The sequence below is a fragment of the Manis javanica genome, chromosome 15 (genome assembly GCF_040802235.1).
Source record: "Manis javanica isolate MJ-LG chromosome 15, MJ_LKY, whole genome shotgun sequence".
NCBI classification, from domain to species: domain Eukaryota; kingdom Metazoa; phylum Chordata; class Mammalia; order Pholidota; family Manidae; genus Manis; species Manis javanica.
Genome location: NC_133170.1, coordinates 5227956 through 5254725, shown reverse-complemented (window position 1 = coordinate 5254725; position 26770 = coordinate 5227956). Strand labels below are relative to the sequence as shown.

Genomic DNA, 26770 nt, shown 5'->3' with positions numbered 1-26770 from the left:
CCCAAATAGGCTAGGTCATAGCACCTTTTACCTTTAACTGTCATAATTAGATTAATAATTGCATGACAACTTGCTTGATAACCATTTCCCCTGCTAGGCTTCAGGGGCATAAGGACCCATCTGCCTTCTTCTCTGCTCCTCTCCTGTGCCCAGCGTACCGACTGAGGTGAGGCCACTGCTATGTGGCCAGGGGCTGTTGAAAGTATCGCAACTGCTTTGATATAGTGAGTTCAGGTGAGAGCTGGGCCCTCAGGTGCAATGCGCAGCAGGCATCTGGGGCTGTGGAGAGTGGACTGGGTGGAGTCAGTAGCTTAGAGTTAGTAATGAAGCCGTGCATTTGTGTGAACACTCCAGGGAAAAAGGAAAGAAAGAGAAAAAGAAGATTCAAGTCTAATGACGAGCTGCCCTGGAGAAAGGAGGAGGGAAGAATGATCCCACCAGAGAAATGGGAGGGGAAGAAGCACCTAGACAAATGGGGAGAAAAACTGCAGGATCAAGACACTGAGGATAAGGAAGAAAAGACTTTTAAGGAGAAAGACCCAGTGGGTCCCAGTGGGCCAAGGGCCCTTGGCTGCGAAGGTCGCATTGCTGCCTCGTTACGGTGCTACCTTGTTCTCCTTCTTGGGCAGTTACCAATATTGCAGGATCTTCTAAAGCCTTTCAATTATCATTCCAGGTGTATCTTTCAGATTCTTCTGCTGAAATGCCCCCCGGAAGCTCCCCTCGAGCCCCACTCTACTGCTTGGGGCATTAATCCCACCCTCCCCCAGAGGCCATCAGTGCAGAAAACACGTAAGTATGCAATTGCATAGCTGAGGACCTCATGCAGGAACAACCCCGCCTGGCCTGATAAGTGAGGAATCAATGCCTAATTTTCAAACCTGATTTATATCACTCCTAGAGCAGGGCAGGTAAGTGTTCATTAGTGTGTGGTTGGAATCTACTCTGGTTCTTTCCTGCTTGGACAATTTGAATGTGCAACCATGCAAAAGAATACAAGTTTTGTTGGGAACTAGACAGACACACAGAGACAATAATCTAAATCTTGAGTATTTAATAACTTGCTGAAATTAACATTGGCAACAATCCAGGCTTTTGGTATATTGGCAAATAGTTACTTTAATACAAAAATGCTAAAATTCTGCCGGACTTTTCTCTAACTGGCCAAGGGGTTTAGGCAGAACTTTGTAACTAACAAAACAGTTTTTCACAACCATGATAATTGCTGTGAAATTTACCAGGATTTGTCACAGTAGATGGGGTATTTTCTATTCAAGTTCAAATAATTAAATCACTGTGTTTCCCAAGTGAGTGCCTTAGAATGTTGTAAGGTTTGTAGAAATAAATTGGGGGTTTTGCTTTGGAAAAGTTTTCACGGTCACAAGGAGTGGTCTCTTTGGTTGAAAAGGAGGGACTTAAGTTCTTTATTCTGAGTATGTGTTGAAGTTTAGTGTCTGCTTTAACAAAAGGATAATTTATGGCATTTATTTAGTTCTTATCTAGTTAAAATTCATCTACCAAGAGCTGTCCATGAAACAATTATCTTTAAATTTCAACATCATAAAAATCAACCTGTTTTTGCCTATTGATGTTGAGGGACCAACCCCCAACAGGTGACACTTTTGCTAAGCAGCATTGATGCTGTTAGGAGAGGCACAACAGGACAATTCCTCTGCTGACAACCCACACATACTGTATTGACTGGAGCCACGGTTTTGTATTGTGTGGTCTTGTTTTGTAAATACAGACATGAAAAGAAAGTAAGACATTTAGTCTACTGAAATTAAAGCAGCTTATTTACACGACCTCACTGTGTCTCTGGACTTGACAAATGCTGATCTGATCAGTCTATGTCATTGAAAATTGTCTTGGTGAACTAAGAGATTCAAGTCTCAAAGTCCGATCTTTAACTCAGCAATAGTTTTCTAATGAGGTCACCAGAGACTTTAAAAACACTCATCTCATATGTTAAAACGTTCATATACTTTTACAAACTCCAGTGATCACGTGTTACACTCAAAATTATTTTATTTTTAAAAAAGCAACCAAATAGAATTCAACATTTTAAACTAATGCCCTGAAACAAAAAGAAAAATGACCAATGACCCAGTAGAAAATAATGGGCAAGAAAACTAACAATTTCACCAAAGAAGATAAACAAATAGCAAAAAATACATGAAAAAATGCCCAACATCATCAATTATTAGAGAAGTGTAGATTAAAACCACCATGAGACACCACTACACACTTCTCAGGATGGCTAAAATTAACAAGACAGGCCATTCCAAAAGCTGACAAGCTTCTGGAGTATGTGGAACTGTCCAACCCTGCCGGTGGGAAAGTAAAACGCTACAGCGTCTTCGGAAAACAGCACGGCAGTTTCTTAAAAGTTAGACATGAACTGACCACGTATGTGATCCAGCCATTCTACTATGAGGCATTTTCCCAAGATAAATAAAGATGTTTATGTGAATGTTCACAGCAGCTTTATTTGTAATAGCTGAAAAGCAGAAACAAAAATGGATGAATAAACAAATTATGATATATCTACACAGTGGAATACTACTCAACAAAAAAAGGATTGCAGAAATATGCCTTGTCTTCCATTTCAGATCTCCCTGGAGAGTTCTTCTGTATCTGTTAAGACTTATTTTCTGAGAAGAATGATTTTTCAATAGTGCTGCTGAATGTGCAATTCTTACACAAATATTTCTACAATTACCCTGTTTCAGTTATAATCCATTTTGGAAACAATAGGACTTTTATTGTATTTCCTGTATCTGTTGTAATAGAAGTTTTGTTACAGAAAATTATGGTAGAGTCACTATTATGATTCTGAAATTTTTATTTCAAATTGGTCATAGTCATAGGATGGAAATGCTTTCTCCCAAGTAGTTCTCACTTTCACACTGTTTGGGACTTTGTTCAAGGGCAGAATGTTTTCTTTTGCTCCAGCACAAATTGTGGCTGAGAAATGACCCCTGGCCTTTGTTTGTTAGCTTGTGGTGCACACACCTGCACACAAAATTAAAAAAAAAAATTAACTGTTGATATAGGCAACGACATGGATGAATCGCAAAATGATTATGCCTTATGAAAGAAGTGAAAAGCGAAAGAAGTCAGGCAAAGATGTTACATACTGTATGATTTCAGCTATATAAAACTTCAGAAAATGTAAACTAACCCAGAGGGAAATATAGCAGAACAGTGGTTACCTGGGAACCATGATTTGCTTAAAGAAGCAATTGTACGTGGTTGAATATACAGTTCACCCAAAACAAAATGGTCTGCAAAAAAATAATCAAGCCAGCTGGCAACGGACTGTGCCTGTCTATCAATCAGCAGAGAGTGAGTCAAGACATCTGACTGCTGAGCCCAGGACCTGACACACAGATATGTGTGGTAAAAATGTATTGAATGAAGTACAAATGGGAAGGTGTTTTCTTTTTTTTTTAATGTGGGGGAAAAAAAAAACCTGGCAGAGTTAACTAGAAGACAGCATGATAATGAAATCCAGAGAGTTTTCACAATCTAGATTTTCAATCAATAAGGGTTTTTTTTTCCCATTGTACATTTGTATCATAGGCTACTGAATGGCATTAAGCTGATGTGTACACTGAGTGTACACATTAAGCATTTTAGAGTCTTGAATAAAATGTACTAAATCAGAGCACTCTGTGGGCAATGAAATCTAAAATTGAAGTATATTAAATAATGTTAATAACTAAATCATTTAATCCCCACCAAAACCTTGTGAAGTAGGAATTATTTAAAATCGGTATTACTTATTCCTTTTCTAAGATAAGAAAATTTAGATTTAGGGAGGCTCAGTGACTTATCTAGATCATGTATCTATTGTAAATGGTAGATGGTTTCAATCAACTCCAGCGGTTCGATTCTTCTCACTGTAGCACACAGGATTAATCCGTTCCTCCTCTGAACTCCCACGGCACTAATTATTGCTCATATTCATTAGCTCTGCTGATGCTACATGCTTTAGATATCGTATTATCTTGTTTCCTATTCTATTAATTTCACTTCTTATTCTTATTATGCTCTTTTGTATGTCTTTGGCCTTTATACTGTTTACATTTTTATTGTTTTATGCTTAGCTTATATTTTATTGTTTGTACTACAATAAATGAGATTAAAGCTATAAATTTTCCTGTAGCACTGCTTTAACTGCATCCCACAAGTACTGACTTTGAGTACTTTGGTTGTTGTCCAATCCCAAATACTGTGAAATTTCATTTTAAACTTGTCTATACACAATTACTTAGGAGTTTATCTTTTTTCTCTAAAGGGCTTTCTTTAAACCTTTTTACTATTAATAATTGCAATATTATCAGATAACATGGATCATGTGATAACAGCTCAGAATTTGTGAAGACACCTTTCACGGCCTTGCCCTTGGTCACTCATGAAGTTGCCTGTAAATCCTTGAACCTCATTGTAAGAGGCCAGAATAGGCTACTTAATCTGTATCCCATCTCACAACATACGGATAAATAGATGAGTCTTCTCTCAAGGTTTATTTCTAACTCCATTGAAAATTCTTCTATAATAGGTCTGTTTTCTTGGAAAGGGAGATTCAGTAAATAGGAAGAAGAATAGCACCCAAGTTAGAGTTTATGTTTGTGCAGAAAGTGGATATTAATTCAAATATGTAACTAATATTGCTTCACAAATTCTATTAACAGGCATTAAAAGTCTGATTTGAGGGTTATGCTACAATATAGTATCTCCTTTTAGAATAACTGAAAACAACACAAAATAAAGCAAAAACAAACAAGCAAAAAAAGGCCACTCCCAAGAGGTTTGGCTTTGTAAAAATACACCCCAACTGTCCAGGCTCTTCACTCATGTTCACAGCATAATAGGACCATTCACAGTTCAAACTATCCATCAAGCAGGGGGCACATGCCAGGGGCTTTTCTTCCTGCTACTGTGAATGGCGGTGACTAAAAAGGTTCAGGATTTTTAAATTATTTCTATTTCCCTGAAATTTTTTTCCCTCTTTCGTCAACTTAAAGTCTTACTTGAGTCAAATAGAAGTAAGATACTGTTTTAAAAACAACAAATGACATGTATGCTTCCCCAAATTCTACACTTAAGCTATTCCATATAATAAGATTAAATTATTTGGATCAAATTAATTTTAAATTCTAGAAAAGCCATTATATCTATAAGATAAATAATATAAACTGACAAAGTAATTGAAAAATCAACTGAACTGCTTTTTGTAGAGTAGAGCAGAACAGAGATTTTTATTATGATAGTTAAGAAAGAGTAAATGGATGATCTTCAAGGGCCCATGAATCCTATAAAATTGTGAACAAAATATTCTTTTGAGGAATATTTTTTCTAAGGAGGGATATGGCTTTTATTATGAAATTCTCCAGAATAAGGCAAATACAAGCTATGAAAATGATATTAGACATATTTTCTTTAAATTACTATAAAAGCTTAAAGATAAATAACATAGACATATTTTATCCTTTTCTCTTATAAATTTCTAGTATCTAAAATTTTTTTAAAAATCTTTTACAAGATTATTTTATTTTAGAACCAAATTAATTTCAAGAAGCATGAAGAATTTCATGAGGCACGAAGCATTTCTGAACCTAGGGTCGTTTTCACTGACGCTCCTGTAACAAATATACCAGAGCTTAACTTTTTTAACTGATGTTAAATTTGGCTGTCTCTCAATGTCCAAGCACACAGCATTTAATTAAAGGGCTTTTTCCAGTTTCATTTAAATAGGCTTCTTCCTTTTTACTCTCTCACAAGGAGCCAAAATCTTGGTTAAAAATAAAATGTTGTAAGCCATTTAGGACCAAAAATTAAAAAAGGCTCCCAACAGAAAATAGCATATAAGCAAATTTACATTTAAGGTAAATGTAAATTAGGGAAGTAACTTACAGTCACCCTAAATGATCACTTTTTTTTTAATGTTACAGGACACAGTTTCTTTCTAAGCTTAATCTAGAAGCAGGAAGGAAATTCCAAGGCTCATATTCAAAGGAAGAATGTTATCCTGCAAGAATGAAGTCCTTGTCGGAAAAATTGACAAACCTCTCCCTGACCCCACATACCTTTCTCTCTTAGAGGAAGGCTTTAAATCAACAGGTCTGATCAGTCAAGTTTACTTAACTGAAAGCAACCAAAGCTGACTTTGGTTGATTTAAGCAGAAAAGCAATCAAGCAACTAATTAATTTGGTATTGAGTAGCTCCCAGAATCACTAGGAGCTCAAAAGAACCAGTCTCAAAGGCAGTGAAGTCAGATACGGTGCCAAGAAATCACACCCGGACAGGGGTCCAGTGGAATGCACCGCTACTCCTGCCGCTGACGGTTAGATGTTGCCCCTGTAAGGTCACTGCAATGAGCTTCTCAGTATCACCTCCTGTGCCCCTTGATTACTATGCCTGGAAACCAACGGTCATGCAGCACCACAGCCTGAACTGCCATCCTTGCCAAACACTGTCACCAGGTCTTGCCCCTCTACTGCCACGTTTCCACCATTGCCACCACCAACTATACCACTTACACCACAAAAAAGAGAGCATTCCAGTCTCTTTTACTTGAAAAAAAGAGGCCAAGAGAAAGGGCCAGTTCTGTCGATGCAGTGGAAAATAAGCATCCAGAATTTACCAGCATTTATACTGAGAAATGGGCTGTTTCCCACCAAAACTCCCAGAGTGAGAATCATCCAAATGGAGGAAGAAATAATGACATGAGCAGCCAAAAATATCCAATGAGGTTCTTCTATTAAAATTTGTGAATATGCCTCTGGATGCAAATACCTGTAAGAAAAAAAGTGTGGTATGCCCTACTTTGTATCTACAGCTGGTTTAAGGATATAGCCAGTATTCAGGACTTCCATATCTCATCAATCATCCATTTACTCCTCTTTTCATTCAGCCACCATGTAGTCTGGCCTGAGCTCCTTGCCTAAATTCTTGGCCTAACCCTTTGTTTCTCAGAAACCATGCCCTGGAAGTCCTACCTCTTACGCATTTTATTCCATTCAATGGACACGAATATACCAGAGACATCCTTGGTTCCATCTATACTCCCTTCTGTCCCCACCCTGTAGTGACAAATCTGTTTCCTTTGGAGAGTCAGGCTAAGTCAGCCAAGCCAACCAAGTGTTTTTGCCTCTCATTAAGTGGCAGCAGAAATCTAAAAGTGCCAGGCAGCAACTCAGTCTCCAATTCAAAGGAGCTCTTACAGTATCTCCAGGGAAAGCATCCCTCGCTGCATATACACAAACCTGTAAACAAGAGAACCTAGAGGTGTACACATACAAGGAAAATATAATGACTGTGGGAGAAAATGCACCATTCAGTGAATTCACAGTATATAAGCCACCCTATAGGACAGCACCACGGCTTCAACAAGAATTTGTCTCCCAGTTGGCACTGTAACCGAGTCTTCTACAGTTTTATAAGACAAATTGCTTCTTGATGTCAGGGTATTTGGTAAACCCAGGAAATCCCATGCAAACCAGCCCACTGTTCCAAAAATAATGTTTCTTCTGGATACTGACTAGTCTCAAGATGCCAGATAAGAAGCCTCTGCCTGACTGGTGTCCTAGTTTCTCATTCCACAGAACCATTACCATGTCAACTAGTTGATAGGATTCTTGCCTTGAGGGCCAATAAATCGAAACCTTAGTCACTGTCCTGGAATACCACAGAACATGTCCAAGGAATGTACAGCAGAAGTAATAAAGAGGAGGCCAGAAACACAGGGACAGGCATCAAATATGAACAGATTATTCATTTTAATGATAACAGCACACATTTAACTGTTTGGATTTTGGACCTATAATGCCATGATGCTGCCTAAACCTCAAGAAAATTACAGGGTGACCTAGGGAGAGAGGACAGGATGAGTGTACCGTACGTTAATGGAGTTCACCCTAAATTTGCCAAGATTAAGCATCCACTATTGGGCTGAACATGGACTTGAGACTGAACATTCAGTTATAGAAAAAATTAAGTTGTTTTGGGGAACACGTTTTTTGTAGAATGAGAAATTTGTTTCTTCTCTGTATTAACAGGTTAGGATATGATACCATTGTACCAGAAAAAATTTCCTGCAGTTATGCTCACATATAGATTTAGCCAGTTGCAAACACCAAATTTAAATGGTCAACAATTAAAAATCTCCCCTGTATGCAAGGGTGATATTTAACTCACTAGACTGCATGAATTTCTGGAGGCCAGGGACCATGTCTTATTCACTTCTCTAGTCCTCCCAGCACCTTTGACAGTACCTGTAGTACAGAATAAGTACTCATAACTGGTTGTTTAATGAATGAATGAAGGAAGGAAGAAGAACAAGAGCAGAATGATTGCTCATTGTGCCATATCAACAACGTCTTTAGAAAAATACATTTCCCACTATATTCCATGTTCAGATCAGGGGTGCTCATTGTGCCATATCAACAATGGTGAACCATCCCACCCTCCCCATCATCTTACACAGAACCTTTACTCAGCAAAAATTAAGTTAACTAGAAATTTCAGTTTCTTAAATTAACTAAAAGTCAATAATTCCCTTTCTTCCTGGTTCCTAAATCACTCGTTTTTAACAAGTTTGGAATTTAAACCAGGAAATGTAACCTTACTGGCCAGTTGGTAGAGAAAGCTAGTATCATACGTCCAGGGTTTTGAAATGGCCCCCAAATGACCAACAGATGCTGAAGTCAGGGACCACCCACCTCATAACCTCCTTATAGGAGGAAATGCAATCTCTTATTTCTTACTTTCATTTTTGATGTTAAGTAGCACAGTTTAACTATGCCTAAAATTAGATGGAAAGAATGGGCCTCATTCCAAAATGTGTTTTTATTGAAGATGGTGACTTGAAAAGTTTAATTCATTGTGCCTTTTTATATAGTTCCTACCAAGTAATTGTAGGAAATAATACAAGACATTTTCTCTATTTTGAAAGGCAGGAAATGTTAACACAGAGCATTTACATGGAAAATATGTCTTTAGAAAAATACATTTCCCACTATATTCCATGTTACGGCTTGCTCCATCGGACCCCATGCATTTGACTCAAGGAAACTTAAAAATGAGCAAATTAAGCTAAACTTGATTTTTAAGTCAAAAGATATATTTATATGAAGGTGCGTTTCTATAGTAACTCACTAACCAGGAGTTAGAGAAAAACTGTGTAAATGCCATAGTGGTAGCTTTAGATGACAAGGTATCATCACAAATAATAGACTCAGAATATGGAGTCCTCACCAACCTTTAAACACAAAGGCCTTTTCCCCCCAAGGGTTGTAAGCAACCTACAGTTCTCCAGAATAAGTAGACACAGAACACTGAAGAATATGAAAAGTTGATCTTTAAAGCTTTGCATTGTTCTAGGTTTCAATGGTATAATTGAACTTAAGTGCCACAGGATGTAAATATCTATCACTCCCCCACAACTCCTTCTGTGTTCCCATTGGAAATCATTAATTAACACATCTTGGAAATCTTTTATGACTCAGAATCTAAGGAGAGTCCTAAAAACTATTATTTGGTGGAAAGGCTAGGAAAATCCAACAGTTGTCATGGCAAGAAGGATTAGTAATCCATCCATTTACAGAAAAAAGTCTAAACAAGTAATAAATTTAAGTTGTGCTGTTAGAGCATTATACATTTATAACAAAAATCAGCCTAGAACATTAGCAGAAGGGTGTTAGTTCCCTAAGCATTAAATTGCCATTTTCAAAAGTATTTCTAAGGTATTGTAGGTAAATTCAAGTACGGGAGTATCTATATGAAACAAAAAATTCTAACATTTGTCTTTGTAATAGGATCTTGAGAGACAGATTAAAACTGGAGACCCATATTTAGGAATCCTAAATATAATCCTACAAATAAGAGCTATCAGATGGGCTTTGGTGCAAGTTCAGTGTCCATCTCTACCCTTCTTGGCTTGTGCTGTTCCCTTCACCTGCATTGCCGATGTCCATCTGCCAAAGTCTTATCATTCTTTTATCTCATTTCAAATGCAAACCTCCCTCATAATCATCCCCAGTGTCTAATACAGCCCTAGACACAAACACATCTTAGAAATGTACTTTCTGCTCTCCTAACACTTTACTTTTATGTCTTACATGGTAATTATCATGCCTCTGTCTTCTATTTTAGTTATTTGGATAATGTCTTAAAGACTTCTTTCAGATCAGGGGTTCTCAAACTTCACAGCATGGATTAAGAATCATCTGGGTCACTTGCAAAAGACTCAAATTGCCACTCCCACAAATTCTGAGTCAGAAGATCCGTGCTGGGGCCTTGGAATCTGCCCTCTCATCGTGTTCCCTATGTTCTAAATTTTATTATTGGTGTCCAAAAATGTTCCCTTTTCACCCATAGCCAAGTCACAAGCTCTCTCTTAAAATCATTTTGGCTATAGTCCAGTGATTTAGAAAACTTTCCTAGGTTCCCATTCTATTGTCTATTATGTCAGCCATTTTTGAATATTAGATTAAGTAGGCTGCAGCAAAAATAAACCCTCAAGTCTCCATGACTTAATACAACAGTAATTCCACTTCTGGGAATTTACCCAAAGAAAACAAAATATCCCTTATTCAAAAAGATTTATGCACCCTTATGTTTATCACTGCATTATTTACAATAGCCAAGATATGGAAGCAACCTAAATGTCCATCAGTGGATGAATGGATAGAGAAGATGTGGTACATATACACAATGGAATACTATTCAGCCATAAAAAGAAAAGAAATCCTGCCATTTGCAACAACATGGATAGGTCTAGAGGGTATTATGCTCAGTGAAATAAGCCAGGCATAGAAAGACAAATGCCATATGATTTTACTTATTTGTGGAATATAAAAACAAAGCAAAACAGAATGAAGAAAACATCAGGAGACTCATAGACACTGAGAAGTGACTACAGGTTGCCATGGGGAAGGGGTTGCAGTTGGTGGAAAGGGAAGGTGAGGGAGCTAAAGGGGCACAAAAATTCTCAATCACAATATAAGTTGGTCACAGGGACAGTAGTACAGCATGGAGAATATAGCCAGTGATTCTGTAACACCTTTCTGTGTTGACAGATAGTGAACACACTCGAGGGGGTGAGGATTTAATAATACGGGTAACTGTTGAACTACTGTGTTGTATGTATTTGAAACCAATATAAGATGGTCAATGATACTTCAATTTTAAAAAATTTAAGGAAAAAGAATAGTATAAAAAATCCCAGGTACCCATCACCAATTTTAAATAATTACCTACTCAAAGCCAGTCCTGTATTGTCCATACCTGACTCCCTTCTACACTTCCCCAGGATTATTTTGAAGAAAATCCCAGACATCTTATCATTCCATCTATAAATTCTTCAGCATGTGGAATCTAAAACATGTGGAATTAAAAACATAATCTTAAAACCAACATCCTACCTAAAAGCTAACTACAACTACTCACTATTATTAAATATCCAGTGAAGTTCACATTTCCATGATAGTTCAGTTTTTCACATTTTTGATGTTTATTTACTTGAATCAGAATCAAAATAAAATCCACACATTGCAATTTGCTGGTATACCTACTCAATTTATTTCAGTGTACACCCTCCCTGCCATGTATCCCCCACCCTTGCAATTTATGGTAGAAACGATGCCATGTCTTGCAGGGGTCTCCACAGTCTGAGTTTTGCAGATTACAACTTGGTTGTGTCAATCTGCATGCTCCTCTGTCCCCTACATGCCCTGTAAAATCGACAGAGCAGAAGGCTTGTTCAGACTCCGATCAATTGTTTGGAGAAACTACTCTCTGTGGTGTCGTGTGCTGCATTCATGAGCTACACAGCCTCCAGCTGTCCACCTTGTGATTTGCGTGGCTATTAATGTTCACTGTCTAGACTCTTAAGAAAGGTATAGGTTTTGAAAAGAGTATAAGCTTTTAGGTTGTAAGGTTCGCTCTCACAAGTTGACTAGCGTGGTGCTAGTTTCTCCATTTTACTGAAGAAACAACTATGACCCCATGTGAGAAGAGTACAACTAGGATGAGCCGAACATCACCCATCTCACCGAAACACCAGAATGACTGCTGCCCTGTTCCCACTCTATTCCTCAAAATACACATTTATTTTTCTTTCCAGAAAAAAAACCCTCATCTCCTTAGATATGAGGAAGGTTATGTTTCATCCCCAAATTAATTAATTTCCTGGTGGGGTGGTACCAGGGGAAGAAGAGACAGGATGTAAGTAGAAAAAGAAGCACAGGTAATTTGTATTATGCATATATATGTGTTTATTATTTTTTTTTTACATAAACACACACAATATACACTATGCTCCACTTTTTTTTTTCCTCAAGTGTTTTATCTTAGAGATCATTCCATGTCAGTACATAGAAATCTATCTCATTCATTTTAAGAACTGTGTGGCATTCCATTACATGGATGCCCCTTATATACCAGTCTCTACTGGTGGCATTTAGGTTGTTTCTAGTCTTCTACTACAAAACGAAGATGTAGTACTTATTTTTTTACATACATTGTTGTGCATGTGTAAGATTATATTAGATCACTTTTAAATTGAAAAGGAAGTTACAAATACTATTTTTGGGGAGAGGTAGTTGTTAATTCCATCTTGCAAAAGCTCTGTAGGTGAATATATGTGTTTATTCTTATGTCCCTTTATGCCATATATATCATTCCCAGCAATAAGTGTAAGAGACAAAAAAACAAAAGAAGAAAAATTTAACTGTTGTCTATTTCAATATGGCTTCAGTGGAGGCAGGGCAAAGTCATAGATTCTCTAAAGATCTACAGACAATATCTGAGGCATACTAATAAAAAACACCATATTTTTTCCAATCTATGTTGGGAGAATACATAGAGAGAGACTTGCTCAGACCCAGCACTCATTAGAACACAGTGATAAGCATCATGACTCTGTTTTTCTTCTTTGCTTTAAATTTTCATTTATTTATTCAGAAACTGACCTAAATAATACATGTTGAGTGTCTACTATGTGGTAGACATTTTGCCAAGAAATTTAAATATATATTTAGCAAAAGGAACAACCTAAGAAGTGAAACAATCGAGTAAACACACAGGTAAACATTAAATTGCAAGAAGAGGTACTTTACAGGAGAAATCACAGGAGGGCTTAGCTTACCCGGCAGGAGCAAAGACCGTGTTCCTGGAGGAGGAAGTGTTGAGTTGTCAGTACCGATTATGAGTTCAGGACCCTGACAGAACCCTTGTGTAGAACACAGTAGGGCATCACGAGGGCCCAGGAATATTTAAAGTAGAGTTTAATCCATAGCTGAACAAGTATCCCCATATGTACAAGACGCTTAGAGGGACAAAATGATTAATACAGAATACTTTTTCAGGCTATGGAATGATAGATTGAAGATGTATTCTCTCTGTTGACAAGTGTAATTACTAAGTTAGCTTCCAAGACAGTGTCACCGCACCCATCTGGGAAGAATGAGGGTGAATGAGAGCTGCAGACGGAGTTCTCATGATCCCAAACACACGCTAGCTGGGAAACCTTTGAAAACATGATTAACCTCTTTAAGCCAATTTTCCATCTTTCAGTTGGGGATAATACTAATTGACTTGCAGAATCATTAGGAAGATTTAATGAGAAAATGGAAGTATCTATCATAATGTTTGATACACAATAGGTGTTCCACAAACATGAATTTCTTCACTCCATTCTCCTTCGTTCACTGAAAAACCACAGCCTTAAAATCTGACATACAGTTAGTGATGGTAAGGCTCTTATAGAAAAAATTAGAAAAAAGAAATGCAAATTCTATAGAAAAAAGAAACACAAATTCTAGTCATTGCAGTATGAGTTATTCTTTTTTACTTTAAAAACCTTGAATGAATTCATCACATCTCATAAAGCACAAAAATATCTCCAGCTGGAATCTGTTCATCCATTCACTGTATCGATTCTGATTAATCAAGTCATACAAATGCTACAAAAGATTAAAAAAAAGATTTTTTGTATCTTTAGTGGTTTAGTTCCTAATCTGAGTAATGTGATCAGATGATAGCAAAATATTATTACCAAACTCTGAGACAAACTACCTTCACTATATACTAAACGAATAGTTCTAATTCTGTGAACCTAATTTAAGCTCAAAAAGTCAGTAACATCAACAAAGTACTGACATCCTCCACACACTATCTTTCCAGTTATAGCTTGTTCTAAATACTTTTTTATTTTGAAATAGTTTAAGACTCACAGAAGTTGTGAAAAAATAGTAGAGCTCTCATCTACACTTCACCCTGCCTCCCTCACTGAAAACATCTTATAAAACATAGCACATTGTCAAAACCAGGCAATTGACATCGGTACCTTATTAACTCAACTACAAACCTTATTCACATGTTACCAGTTTTCACACCTCTTCAGCTTTATACCCAAATGTGTAGAATGCAAGTATATATCAATTCATGTTTTATTAGGCAATGTTTATGTGAAAAAAAGCATATTAATTTCCTCCAAACTCAATACAACATATAAAAAAGATATTCAAAAATTATATTCTGTATACAATTGAGTAGACTGTCAGAACTGTTACCAAACTCCCAGACTTGGGTTCACACGCCCAAGGCGTGCAGTAAGTCGATCCCTGAGTCACCAGGTTTAAAGCAGAGTAAACTTTATTACCAGAAGGGTGGGCCACGAGAAGGGAGGGGATCTTGGCCAAACAACCTTGCCCCATCCGGCAGAGGGATGGGGTTGCAAACCATGGCAAAGCAATGCGGGGGTAAGGGCAGAAACTGGGAAGGCCTTGAAGCTTCTCAGAATTAGGTGCCAATTCCATCTTCCTAGCGCCACGGGAGGATTCATGTTGAGTCCACACCTGGTGTCCGCTCTGCAACACCAAGGTCATCAACCGACAACACCTCCCCCCTCCCCCACCCCCCCGGCCCCAGTCCTGTAACCAGCTTCCGGAAAGAGGGCCAAGGACAGGACAAGGTTAATGATCCTTGCGTGGACATGAAGCGGGTCAGCCCGCTCCGGAAGGAGAGCCTGGGGAAGGTGTCAGCGCAGAAAGAATTATATGTCTGGGTTTAGAACATGTCAGGCATTTTGAAAAGCATACTAAGTGTTTTCTGCATTTAAACTTTTCTCCATTCCCAACTTTTAAGTCTCTATTTTACTTGGTAAGTGAAGTGTATTACAGGAAATATGTTTGAGTTTAATTGTTATTTTTGGTCTGCCATAGTTATAACAAATTCATTCATTACTGGCTTTTCTTCTTGTGTGTTTTTCATGGCATTTCATGCAAATTTTCCATGTTACTGCTTAAAAAAGCAACTGTTGTGCTTCTTTTAAAAAAACAATCCCTAAGAACAGGAAGCCTATTTAAAGCGTTGTAGATCCTCGTACTGCAGGATGCTATTTATACAGGCATTTACTGGGTGTTAGCTTAAATCTGGAAATTTGCTGGGAAATCTGGAGTGAGGTATAACATTGTTGTAATTTTCCTTTTTTAAAATAATGGGTTACAGGCTCTTGGTTAGTGTTCTCACACAAAACTGACGGTTTTCAGCAACAGATTACCGACATTGCATGAGAGATGCCAGTGTATAGACATAGTAATACGGAGGTTCCTTAACGCAGAAAAATCAAGAGTGTGATAATTCAGCTACCCCACTGGATAAACTGGTCCCTCTAAGAATTTAAAATATGACTAAAGTAATGCTAAAAATCAGAGGGGAAAGATAGATGTATTCAATAAAATTACATTGAGGAGAAACTGGTTAACAATCTGAAAACAAACATTTTAAACGTATTGCCTCACAAATCTTTGTTCCTAGTTCTCTTCTTCCCTTTCTCGGAAATTCTGCTCTCCTAGTCTCTAACTTTCATTGTCTATTCTGCACTCAGAGAATGATTCCACTGACCCCTCTTTCAGGCATACAGCACTTACTACTCTAGGTAACCAGAGTGCCTCCATTTAAATGTCTTTGCTTCCTCTACTGACAAGTCCTATTTCTACCTGTCAACTGAAATCAGCACAGCTTTTATATTTAAGAAAGATAAAGTTTATTCATAGTCCTACTGAGGACCAGGCCTAGAGCGGCTACCAGTGTGGTCTGATACACTGCTCCAAAGCCCTTTCATTTGGAGACATCCTCACTACTTTCTCTGCAGCAGGGGGAATACGTGCAGAGTGGTCACGTTTATCAACACACGAAGCAGTGTGGCATGGATACATCTAGGTAGTGTCCCAAAGGATCACGCTAGAGATGCCGATGCTGTCAGTGTGGGAGGGGAGGCAAGGACTAGGGTTTCCTTAGTGGATGACGGCTTCTTCCTTCGTAGATGGAGCAGCAATATGTGACAATAGCTTATCGATGCAGACCGGAAGACTCCCGAATGGCTACATTTCTGGGGGTGGCGGGGGCTGGGGAGAAACTACAGTGAGGCTAGGTATTAAGCCACGGCTTGATGACTTGGCCTAGCATAAGTGACCCCATACCGGGCCTGTGTCTGTCTTTTTAACATGCCTTACTACTAATTATGTTTAGAAAGATGTCAATAAACTACCTTTATTACTTCTGCAATAAGATATTGCTTATGTAGTTCATCCAAGCTTCAGGGTGGGAGCAAAACTTGTAACTGTGTTTAATGCTAAGACAAAAATCAAGGGCCTAAGGGCGGAAAAGGTTTTATTAACAGGTTATTGTGATCCTATGAATGTCTTTGGCTGGTAACCCTTAAATCAAAGAATTTAAATATGAATGTGATCTTCTATTTCTTGTTCAATAATATTCTTTCCTCAAGAAAATTCTGATTAAGTTATTCTCAGCTATAACACTCAGCTTAAAATTTGCAATCAAGGAATTTTACCCAGAACTCGGTAGCTACAGTCTGTAAATGTGCAACAATCTTCATTTGATTATCTATTTTTTCAATAGCGATTAACATTCTCATGAGTTATCCTGTTAGTAATTCCATCTGTTTAGTATCACCTGTGTACTTTTCACTTGGCATTGGCTCTGAGAACTTTTTGAGAGTTTGCTATTTTCTGCTAAAATCTATGGGGGAGGAATCTGGCGTCTCTGTGTATATGTGTGTAGAATCGGATTAAAATAAATGACCTGTTATCCAAGGAACAATAGAGGCTTTGAATGTTGTTCCAGCTTTTAAATTTGTTTCCTTCAAATAAACTCAATATTTTCAGGCTTTGCCCGGCAATTGTCAAAAATTCTTTCCCAACAATTTGGTTTTCCCAAATGAAGACTAAGAATACTCGGAGTTGCAGTATTAACAGTTGATCACAGGGGTCCTTATGAAAGGTTATGATGGCAAATTCACACTGGCCGTTCTGCAGAATACCCAGAATCCAGTCACTCTGCTCAGGGCACCCCACTGAAGAGGCGGTTTAACGCTAGGCAGGGGGGATGAAAAGTTATCTATGACCATTTACTTTCTGTGAAAGAGAGAAATTTACTCTTTTGCAGCCATTTCCTTCTCTCCCTTTCCTCTTCCTCTAATGCTGCTTCAGAGAGTCTGTCTCAGCCGCTCAGCTTTCCCTCCTAAGCACATTTAGGATTTAGCTGCTGGCTGGGCTTTTGAAACAGGGAATATGGGGACTGGCCAGGAACATCTAGACGGCTGGGAGCTGGGAGGCGAGAGGAAGGAGCAGCAGAGCCCCGGGCCACCCGTGTCTCCTGGGAGTTGGAGTGAAGGATGCCGCAAGTTATGACCCCAATTCAGCCTCAGGGTGTGACAGAACTGGGTTTTAGGAAGAACGGTAGTGAAAGGAAATTGTACCTTTTAATAGTACTGGAAAGACGGACGTATCTGAGAATTCGATTAGAATTGGTTAGTGGTTTAGATTTGTAGATTAGTAGGTAAGAACTCCGATTCTAAAATGATATTTGATTTCTTTGACTCTACCAATCCCCAACTGCTTTCATGGAAGGATAGGGCACCTCTCCTCTCCGCTTCTTTGCGCTACAAATTCTAGCTGCCTTTGTCTCCTAGCTCCAAACCCCGTCTCCTGCCTGGGGGTGTCCGCCGGGCTCTACCTGAGGCCCCTTGGGGAGCCCTGGCCTGAAGCTCTGTCCTGGCAGGAGGCTGCAGCACCTCCAAAGCTCGGCTCCTTTGATTCCCACCTCTCAGGGGTCCTGCACTGCCTCTGGTGTGCTGCCTAAAAGCCACTGCTTCAAATATTCAAATATTTTGACTGTTTCTGCAGTTACTTAAGATGGGAGAATAAACCCAGCAATGCCTCCGAGTCCAAAAGCACGTCAGTGTCTCTTTTTTCACCTTCAGTAAAGAGGAATGGCTTTGGTGCAATTGTAATGATTTAGGATGACCCCTCAGGCAACATTTACCAGAATCAGACACCCGATTCAGCTCTGCATTCACAGGTGCTCCGTGCTTCAACACTTCACCACCATGCTGCTGGTCACAGCGAGGGCTCCTTTGGTTGTCTCCCTAAATTCTATTTTACATACTTTCCTTTGTGCTTTGTTTATGTGTTCATACCTACCATTATCTTTTTTTTTTAATCCACAAGTTAAAAATACACACTATTATTTATTTATTCTCCCAGACTTACCACTGAACACCTGCATTTGTGTGTGTCTGGGTATGGAGGGAAGTGAACTGTGGGGTGTGTGCATCTATACACGCTTGCATACACACAAAGACACACACACATACACCCCAGGACCATAAGCAATAGCAGGCACTAGGGTGTGATGTTTCTCCAGCTACAGTAATTTGTCTGCCTAGGAACTGGCTCTGTTTGTGGGATGCTGGTTCTGTCTCATCTCAGTTCCCGAGAGCCTTCACGTGCTCAGCATCCCAGTGAGCTCTGCATCCAGGAAACCTAACTCACCCACTCCTAAGGCAGTTACAGTATTTTTCCCATTTTATTGTGGTGTATGACTTCCTTTTCATCTGATTTAAAGCCGTTTCCCAATCATCCTGAATGCCTTCATTTCCTCTTTCTTCCCTGGAAGCCACTTTCCCTTCTTTTACAAAGTTTTTCTGCAGTTCCTACTTCAAAAGTACTTTCTGTCTTCTACTTTGTGTCCCCTCCAAATTCTTTCCTTGAATTTAACAAGATCACTTTCTTCATTTAAAACCTTCTGAAAGCTTTCTTGTGTACAAAATCTTTTACCAACCAGAGGAGCCACTTTATCTTAACATGGTTGCCCACAAATGCCATCATGTGTATCCAAGAAACAGTCTATACTATACTTCTGCACAATATGAAATTTCATTTCATATGTATTTGTTCAGTGTTTGGGATCCTGTTTGTATGTGTGTAAGTCACCTACAAATCCATCCACAAAATGTCTGAGGATATTAGATGCACTACTGACATGATTGTGTCTGCCTAGCTCTGAACACTTGACTACCACACGTAAGAAAGCCCTTCAGGAGTAAAACCATAAAGCCTTTGATGATGATAATCCAGTCATGGTTGGGTTTTCTCTTATACGTAAATAACACCTAAGAAACGATCTATTTTAACATGTACAGATCTCTCAGGGGGAAAAAAAGACAGATGGAATGGGGAACGCAAATGGAAAAATGTGATGGTACAATGAACACTCCAGCATGCATTTTAAATAATTCACACAAATCTGTTCCAGTTTGTGAGCCAGAATAAAAATAGCACAGTTTGTCAAACAAAAGTTAAAACTTTGTTGAGAATGATAAGCCTTGATTTCTACATATTGTTAGATTCACCATTATTAAGCATACCAGAAGGGCAGCAATCTAAGTGCAAACATGCCCTCTTCTGCAGCTGCACAATTGTCTTAACTGGCACTAATTTCCCTCCAGTTGCAGTATCATTTGTTTTCCTCGGCGTGGAAAAGCAGAGGGATTAACTTTATATATACACTGAGGAAAATAAGCAGGAGGTCATGTTTTGCTTGCAAATAAGGAAAACTGATTCAAAATCAACAGCGCAATTCATTTCATGACATATGTAACCATCATATTACATGACATAAGTAATATGATGTGACACATGTAGTTCGTATATGTAATGTATATGATATATGTAATTTATAATCAATGTGATACAGATACATATATTGCTCACCCCATTACATATACTGGGGATGGAAGTGGACCTGGGAAAGATTATTTTGATATATACTTTGTTTGAATTCACATTTTCTGTGGCTTAAGAGTAGGTGGTAATTAGTCTTCAGAATATGTTTGAAAATTAATTACTCTCATGTTTTCTAGGTATGGTTAGGCTTGACAACTCCAGGATCTTCAAAGAATTTTATTCTTGTTGAATATTTTATTTCTAGTAAAATAAATACCCTAGTCATACATACTAGGTAGAAGCGAAAAGCTGAAGAAACCACGTGGGGCTTTTACTGATGGATGTTGCTTGAAGGACTTTGTGGTTCAGATCCGTGATCTCAGGTTTCAAAAAGGTCAGGGGGATTGGTTTAAGAAAGTGTCACAGGATAGTTCAAGGGACATTTTAAAGGTGATAGTGAGCTGATCAGGTTCGATATGTTTTAAAATCATTCTCTTTCTAAAAATCCCATCTGTTTTGAAAAGTGCAGCATGAGGGAATTTTGATTTCCTCAAAGAGCTCGGAATTCAACGGAGTCGCTTGAAAGATGCTCACAGCAGAAGGGGCTGCTTCTAGGAGACAGTCAGGATGCAGAGTCCTGGTGGCATGTGACCATTGCCACGTGGTGTGGTCTGTCTTTCCAGAAAAGAAACACGTGTTTTATGTAGTTCTTGAAAAGTTTCTCCTGGAAATATCAAACACCTCTGAAGGTCGTGCCCCTTAAAGATGTTCCTTAACAGTGAGAATCATTAATCCTTTTTCCTTGTCATCCATGACAGAGTTTTGAAAACTTCCCCACTGTCTCTCTTGCTCTCCAGGAGTCTTTGTAAGGGGCTTTGGAAAAGTTTATTTTGTCCCAACGCCTTTTGGATCTGGGGCTCTGGATTCAGGTGCTGGCATCACGACTTTTAAAGAGTCAGGCATGATGCCTGATCTTTACCACAAGCTGCCCTCTCTTTCCTAGTTGGCCCTGTTGTGGCTTCCTAAAGAGGGTATAAATGTCCTAGAAGCCTGAGACAGTGTCTCTCCACCTCACATCTCAGTGGCCAGCATGATGCTTGTCATGCAGGAGGCCCAGGACAGATGGCACAAAGGAGCTTTTTAATCCCGTGCTGACAACACTGGGGTCGCACGCGGGGAGTGTCAGTAAGGCTATCCACACCGTGTTTAGTACATCTTTGTAATCCCAGGTCAAACACAAATGCGATACTGAAGCAATGAGAATTCCAATAGCAATTTTGTTAGAGTAGTGTACACAGCTGGAAGCTCTTGAAATTAAAAAGATAATTGTATTTCCATAATTGTTATCCCGTGTGTACAAGCTTACGAGAAGCGGCCACTCTGTAACAAGTGCCACATTGGCATCACAGCAACTTAATGAATGGGAAGCTGAGTGCCAATGACCTGAAGAGACGATTTAACAGTGGCTCCTGCTGAGAAGTAGATGCCAGAGTTCAGGCAAATATGTGAACTCATGTGAGGCTCCGTATGTTTTCTTTTCCATAAACTTTTTAATTTTAGAATAATTTCACAGAAAAGTTTTATGGAAAAATAAGTCTTTTCGAGAACAGTCTCAGTGAAAGCAGAGGGTGTCCGTGCTCCCTGCACCCAGCTCCTCCCACTGGCAGCATCTTCGGGGACTGCGGCACGTCTGTCACAGTAACCAGTATCAATACACTGCTACTAACTGCACTCAATACTTTATCAGATTCCATTAGCGTCCCCCGAATGGTCCTTTTCTGTTCCAGGATCCTATCCAACGTATCACATTACATTTGTCCTCACGGTTCCTGGGGTTCCCCTGGACTGTGGAACAGTGTTTCAGACTATTTCTGAATTTTGATGGTTAGGACAGTTTCGAAGAGTACTTACTGCTCAGGTGATTCATAGGATATCCCTCCATTCGGGTTTGTCTGATGTTTTCCTCATGTTAGACTGGGAGTATAGGTTTGGGGGAGAAAGACCAAAAAGGATGAAGTGTCGTTTTCAGTACAACAAATGCGGAGAATGGGTTATCAACGTCACTTTCACTGATGACATCAACCCTGATCACCTGGCTGAGGTGGTGTTTTCAGGCTTCCTCTCTGTATACTTTTTTATTTCCCCTCTTTTTTCTTAAAATACTTTCTGGAAGAAAGTCACTAAGCACAGCCCACAGTTGAGGGGCAGTTGCTTCATAAATTCTGCAAAATTGTTCTTTCTGAGAGAGATGTCTCTTCTCTCCAATTCACATATTTATTCAATCACTTAGTTATATCTGTACAGACCCAGGGACATTTATTTTATACTTAAGGTTAAAATCCAAACTATGTATTAATTTAGTTGCTTAAATTGCTCCAATTTCTGCCTTTGGGAGCCCCATAAGTTGGCCCCTGAGTTCCTTCGACATACACCCATTATGTCTTTTTTTTTCCCAGAACTTCCCTACTTTTTGGCACTAAGTTATGCCCCAGATTCATCTTGTGTTTCCTAGCCAGCCATAGAAACAGCCGTTTCTCCAAGAATGCCTGGTTCCTTTCACTGAAAATGTTCTTAGAAACTAATATCTGAGTCTGACTGCTGTACATATTCTCTTACTGAAGGACATCTTGGTCGCTTCCAGTTTATGGCAATTACAAATAAAAATGTTGTAAACATTTGCATTCAGGTTTTTTGTGGAGGACAGAAGTTTTCAGATCCGTTGAATAATACCTGGGAGTTGAGTAATTTCTGGATGACATGGTAAGTTTTTGTTTAGCTATACATGAAACTGCGAAACTGCCTTCCAAAGCGGTTTCACCCCTTTGCACTCCTGCAGAAGAGTGCGTGTTCCTCTGCATCCGAAAGAGCCCGTGATAGTACCGGTTTTTAGAAGATCTGAGCCATTCTAGTAGGAGTGTAGTGGGGATGGAGGTTTGGATGTGTGTTTGACTCTGTCTTCGACTCAGAGGAAACATCTAAACACAGATTTCAGACGTCACCAAATTATCACCTCAAGTTTGTTTTTGAATCACATGCAAAACGCAATACACAAATGCGCAGCACACTTGTGGCCAGGGCCCAGCTGACGGACACTGCCCGTATGGGGCTGCTTTTGGGAATCTCCCTCTCCCGCTGCCAGTTTCCCAGCCCTGTCTCTCCGGTGATTCCCCCAGATCACTGGGACGGCTCATCTCTCGACCCTCTCCATTTTTTCCTGTAACTCACATCCTGCGTGTCCTCATTTCTTCCCTTGCCAAGCTTAGATTCCATGACCCAGTATTATAATCATTCTCTCTTATCTTTCAGCTTCTTTGCCCCTCTCTCCCTCTTTTTTATTCCCCTGGCAAAATTCCTGCCTCAGTTAAATTCTACTCTCCTCCTGGTGTCCATCTGTTTCTGGGCAGCTCAGTTTGGCTGGAGAAACCCCAAGCCGCGTGTCTGCTCTGACTGCAGGGGATCCTGGCGCTAAGCACTGACTGCCTTCTCCCTCCTCCAACCCTCTCCCTCCCGCCGTCTTCTCTCCCCTCAAATGGGCAACCCTCTTTTCCTCTCCTCGTCCAGCTGATGGTGTCGCTTCTGATTTCGTTGAGAAAAGAGAATCCATTAAAAAAGACCTTCCGCATGTCTCCACTCCAAATCCACTTCACTCCTGAAGCTTTTTCTACTCTTATCCCTGTTATCAACTTTTACCTATCTATCACTTTTCTTATCAGTTGTACTGGAAAAGCTCCCATCTTAAAATACAACAACCCTGGACCACATTTCTTCCAACCCCTGCCTGATCTCTGTGGTCCCTGCAACTAAGCTCCCTAAAGATTTGTCTGCTCTTACTGCTCACATTCCTAGACCTACTCTAGTCTACTGGACCCCCTCTTAGTCATGTGCACCAACAGTGTTGACTTTGACAGACTCAATGGTCACATCTCAAGACCCAGATACTTGACCGACCCAAGCACGTACCCAGACATCTGCTCATGAAAATCGTGAAGTTCTTCCCTTGGCCCCTGTGACCTCACCTTCTTGGTTTCCCCCAACCCGAAACCCTCGTTGTTACTGAATAATTAATTTGATGCAGTACATGATTATTCCAGTGTTTGCAAAATTAAACAGCTTCTTGAAATACCTGACTCCCACCATACACTTCTGCTCAGGGATTTCTTTGCCACAAACACTATCAACTGTTTTATAATATTTTTACTCCTATGAAAAAGTTTAGGCAATCAAACAAAACAAAATTCTTTCTATTGAAAAGTTAGGGTTTATAAAAAGTTACCTTTTGCTAGAAACCCAGTTTCATTGGGTTCACAAGTCTTCTACTAGACTAAAGACTCCTTAGTGTATTTTTCAAAGACTTGTTTTGAGGATCAGAAAAAGTAATCTTACTCATCAGATCATCATTTCATTACATATCAGTCCTTAAAAAGTTAAGTAAATTTTTCTAGAATTTTGTCCAGTTTTCCTAAGAGACTGTCAAAGAATTTGAGTAGTACACCCAAGACTGAAATATTTTAATTACATTGATAGACAAATTAAACTATAATTTCCATATTCAAATAACTCTTAACAGTTGTAAATAACTGTTATAGATAATCTGTCGATACAATTGTTTGGTTGTATTTAAATTTTTTCAGTCCCTACATTAAGTTGTCATCTCCTGGAAAGGGGATGTAGATATACATACAGTGATTTCCTATAACAGATGAGAGGAAATAAATCAGTAAATCGACGTAAAGAAGTTTGGGGAAAAGGGAGGGTGCTTTGGGTTTCCTGCTACTTGGTTACTAACTGTGCAGCCATTCTGTGCCAGCACAAGCAGACCCCTTTGGTGATGCCCTTCAGACTTCATTAACAAAGAGAACCTGGGGTCCCTCAGTCATGACAAAGAGTGTGGGAATTAGGCTGAGTAATTAGAGATTAAAGAAAATGGGAGTTTGCAAACCAAGTTAAAGCAAGCTGAACAGACACAGGACTCCTAGTTTCTCCTCGAGGCTACACATAAAGTCTTGACTCCTGTATTCCTGAGGTGTTGTACAGGAACTTAGACCCCCACCAAACGGGTCATCTCCTGACTGCAAGCATGCAGACCCCAGACTGGCCAGCCAGAAGACTGGGAGCTAAGACTCCTGAAACGATGCCGTCACCTCACCACTGACCGAGCGGAAGATGGGCATGAGCTGACCACACACCCTGCAACTCTTTCCCACGATTTTGTCTTTAAAAGGCCTGCCTTTAAAAAGCTTTTGGGGAGCCCGGGACCTTGGGCGTTGGCCACCCACTTGCCTCACATGGCTCCCTGCTGTAAATGCCCACTGTCTTTCACTACATCCTGATGTCAGAGTTTGGCTTTGTGCCAGGCAGGCACCCCCAGGTGTGTCTGATTCAATCACAATTCTAAGGCATTGTCTCTTCCTCTCTAAGACCTGGGTGGTGATACTGGCCACACAGATCTATTCCCAGCCGTATGGTGAGAATTAAACAGAATCACATTGCTAAAAGTGCTTTTTAAGTTGTAAAAATTCAAGTAAGAAATTACTGTTATGATTGAGATTGCAAACAATTTACTCAACAAAATTCCCTACAGAGAAAGAAATCTCACTCAATTAGAGAGGGGTAAATTTTGAATAGATTATTATTCAAATGAATTCGTTATCCATTATTTCTTAATTTTGAAAAAGGAAATGAACAGATCAAAACCACAGTGACATATCATCTCACACCAGGTAGAATGGCCACTATCCAAAAGACAAGAAAGAACATAAGTTATTTGTTAAATAAATAAAATAATTGCTGACGAGGATGTGGAGAGATGGGAACGCTCTTACACTGTTAGTGGGAATGTAAATTGGTGCAGCCACTGTGGAAAGCAGTATGGAGGTTCCTCAAAAAACTAAAAATAGAAATACCATATAAGCTAGTAATTCCACTTCTAGGAATTTATCCAAAGAAAAAGAAATCCCTGATTTGAAAAGATATATGCAGTCTTATGTTTATCACTGCATTATTTACAATAGCCAAGATATGGAAGCAACCAAAGTATCTATCAACAGATGAATGAATAGAGAAGAGGTGGTACATATGCATAATGCAATATTATGCAGCCACAAAAGAGAAAGAAATCCTGCCATTTGCAACAACATAGATGGACCTAGAGGGTATTATGGTAAGTGAAATAATACCGGCAGAGAAAGACAATATGATTTCACTTATTTGTGGAATCTAAAAACAAAACAAAATAAAATGAACAAAATAGCAGTAGACTCATAGATACTGAGAAGTGACTGGCAGTTACCTGGGGGAGGTCGGGAGGCAGAGGGGGAAAAAGGGGGCACAAAAATTCCCAATCATAATATAAGTTGGTCATGGGGATGGTGGTACAGCATGGAGAATATAGCCCATGACTCTGTAACATCTTCCTGTGGTGACAGTAACTGCACTAGTTGGGGTGAGGATTTAATAATGTGATAACAACTGAACCACTGTGTTATATATTTGGAACTAATATAAGATTGCATATCAAATGACACTCATTCAAAAAAGGAAATGAAAATTCCGTATCTGGCACTCTGTGCCCCTGTTCCTACTACCAAAGAGCATTATGTTGTGCTGTGTCATAAGTCACTAGAGGTGCAGTGAGGGGTTCATAGGCTCTGAGGTCTCGAGCTCCCCCCTCCCACTGCACAGCTCTGGTGTCTATTTCACATGTCTATTTCTTCTGGGGTGGGGGACTACC

The 26770-nt window shown here is 39.3% G+C and overlaps 1 long non-coding RNA gene across 1 annotated transcript in view; it reads right to left on the bottom strand.

Annotated features, from left to right (window-relative positions):
* Window positions 1-2590: 2590 nt before the first annotated feature.
* LOC118970433 (uncharacterized) overlaps window positions 2591-26770 on the bottom strand; it is a 32827-nt gene continuing 8647 nt past the window's right edge. Inside the window, exon 4 of the long non-coding RNA XR_005058373.2 lies at window positions 2591-3015. This is a non-coding gene — a long non-coding RNA (uncharacterized lncRNA). The remainder of the gene's footprint in view (window positions 3016-26770) is intronic.